The sequence below is a fragment of the Austrofundulus limnaeus genome, unplaced genomic scaffold, assembly GCF_001266775.1.
Source record: "Austrofundulus limnaeus strain Quisiro unplaced genomic scaffold, Austrofundulus_limnaeus-1.0 Scaffold53, whole genome shotgun sequence".
NCBI lineage: Eukaryota > Metazoa > Chordata > Actinopteri > Cyprinodontiformes > Rivulidae > Austrofundulus > Austrofundulus limnaeus.
The window spans coordinates 941,077-943,771 of NW_013952455.1; the positions used below are offsets into that span (position 1 = coordinate 941,077).

General features: G+C 38.8%; 1 protein-coding gene across 3 annotated transcripts in view; it reads left to right on the forward strand.

Moving 5' to 3' along the window:
* Positions 1-2,695, forward strand: part of plppr2a (phospholipid phosphatase related 2a) — a 66,460-nt gene that overhangs the window by 23,482 nt on the left and 40,283 nt on the right. The gene's annotated exons all lie outside the window — the stretch shown is intronic.

The window sequence follows — 2,695 nt, forward strand, 5'->3', positions numbered from 1 at the left end:
TGTTTCTCGGTCCTTTTAGAGCATTGCTTCCTAATCAATTAGTCCAATCAATTTATTGTTTGTATAATAAAATACCAAAGCAAGTCCATTTGAATAAATAAAACTGTATAATACAGTTCTTCTTTTTAACCCCTTTTCAAATAAAAGTTTGTCATTTTATTCTTTTGGATAATGAGATAAAGATTGAATGTATCTTAGGGAGATGTAGGGAGTAGCGAGGGATTGGGGGTGGCTCAGCTTGGCTTGGAAGTAAGAAAGAGGGGCTCTTTGGAAAACAGATTGGGAACTCCTGTTTTAGAGGAGTTTTGGATCATTTTTCATCATAAAGTTGCTTCAGTTCATTGAGGTTTGCAGACATTTCTTTTTGCACAGATCTTTTAGGGTCCCAACACAGCCTTTCAGTCACATTGAGATCTGGACACAAAGCTGCCTTAGGTAACTTTTATAAAAATGTTTTTTTACATACTTGTGGAATATGAGACAGATAATCTGCGAAAAAATAAAGCTCCTCTGGCTCCTCCTAGTGGTCCTACTGCCATCTGTGTGTTTGTTCAAAATTTCAGACWAAGTCTGTTGTTTTCTCCAAACTCCCAGCTGCAGCTTTAATTGGACCATTGCTGCWCTGAAAATCTTTTATTTCTCAGCTATTCTGTAGTAGACCAGCTGCTGTGTTTGGGACCCAACACAGCAGTACAGTTTGATCCAGCCTTCACATTTGACTCTAAATTCATTTAGTTTATAGGAGATCATGATTGAGGTGTTCAAGGTGTCCAGGTCCTGGGTGGTGGACTATCAGAAGCGGGGAGTGGACATGGGGATGGATGTTTCTGTGTATGTGGCTGCAGAAGAGCAGGGAGCTTAGCATTTCCTTACAGACGGCTGCAAGCTCTGAGCTTTAATAAATTTAAATCAACGTTTTTGAAAAATTCCACTATTCGTCTGTACCTATGCAAAATGTTGTAAAATCAGTGTAATTACAAACAAAATGTACAACTTGCACAGCAGAACTGAACTTCATACAGCTTTTTGCTGTTCAGTGTAAACAAATAATCAATGAAGAGAAAAAGGCAGAATTTTCAAAAAATCTCTAAATATGTAGAACTTGAGGGAAAAAAATCCCTCAGAGAAACACACGTTTTAKTCTGTGTAACAACAGTGGGAGGCATGCTTAACCCAACATTTAAATTCCTCTAATTTGACTGTGTTGATGTGTATTTGTAGCGGTTGTCAGTCATCACATCAGTGAGTCAGAGACAGTCACAATATGCTGGCTGAAAGCAGGGGAGGAGCGCTGCTCCTTCAAACAGCCAAACAAGAAGCTTATGAGTCAYAGAGAAAATTCCCTCTTTCTCCTAAAGCAAACCACCAAGGTGCTGATATATAGTGAACAACATACACAATAAAATCAGTCACAAACTGCTCTAATAATTTTCTGCCCATGCAGAAATTCGACAAAAGCCTGATCTAAATGAACACATTTTGGATGCATGAGTCACATCTTCACCATGACAACCACAGATTTCTAATCTTTCTAAAGAGAAACACAGAAGAAAGATGGGTTGGGACATAAAAAAACAAACAAACAAGTACTTTGTTGAGAAATATACACCACTGACCGTGGGGATTAAAGTCATTGTGCATGGGAGAAAATCTGTGCAGTTTATGCAGGACATGCATGTTTTAAGGCAGGTGTRTACTTCAAGTTGCACACCTTGGTCATGCTGTTGTGTGATGAAAATTGCGTAGCTTCTGTTTGTTATACCCTGCGGGCACCTTGTCCTGTACATWGTTCCCAGTTAGAACTCTACCTATGTGGCATGCAGTGTGTGATTGGTTGGAGCTTCATGGACGTGTTTGTTTATATGGAACAGCACGTCAAAGGTTGGTTGTTAAATTAACAAGGTGGACAGCTTCAATTAATAATCCATAATTAACAAGAAAACAAAWGGAGTTGATATACTGAGTGAAAAAAACAACAACTGTTGTTAAGAAGCTATGTGTGCCCGCATGCTACACTGGGAGTTTTGAGGGGTTATGATGATTTATCCTCACTGTCTTCAGCCCAGCTATGAACACTCAGTCAGAAAAGTGGGGAAAGTCAGAAAAAACCATCCAAAATGACAAAACCACTGATCCACTGTCTCACGTCTTATTGAATGGGTGTCGCACGCATCATCTGTCAGAGGTTTGATTCGTTCATTATGATTTGAGTTTTCCATAAACTTTTCACAACAGAAAATTGGTTTTGCGTGTTCTAATAAATACAGCTGGATGAATAAGTTTGTTTGTACTGCATTTCATAAGGTGTGTCATGTAGCGCAGACAGCATGTTAGCAGTAGCCTCAGGAGCATGAACCAGATGTCCCCATGTTTAAAACTCGCGCAGTTTTATTTTTTGATAAACTTACTCATGTACACATACTGGATTTAAACTCCTGTCTTCAGCCTTGGCAATGGTTGTAATACTCCCCTACATGTGGACATTGGTTTGTGAAAAACACAATTTGCGCCCCAAAAAAATRACTGCAAAAAAACAACAACATGGCAGTATTTATGAGATAGAAGATTTTCAGCACACATGACAAAAAAATAGTTAACAYAAACCAAAGTATTTACTTTTAGTTATCAAAGAACCAATTAGTGTCAAGCCTGGGGGAGGAGGACCAGAAAGTCATGTCAAATGTCTGTCTTACCC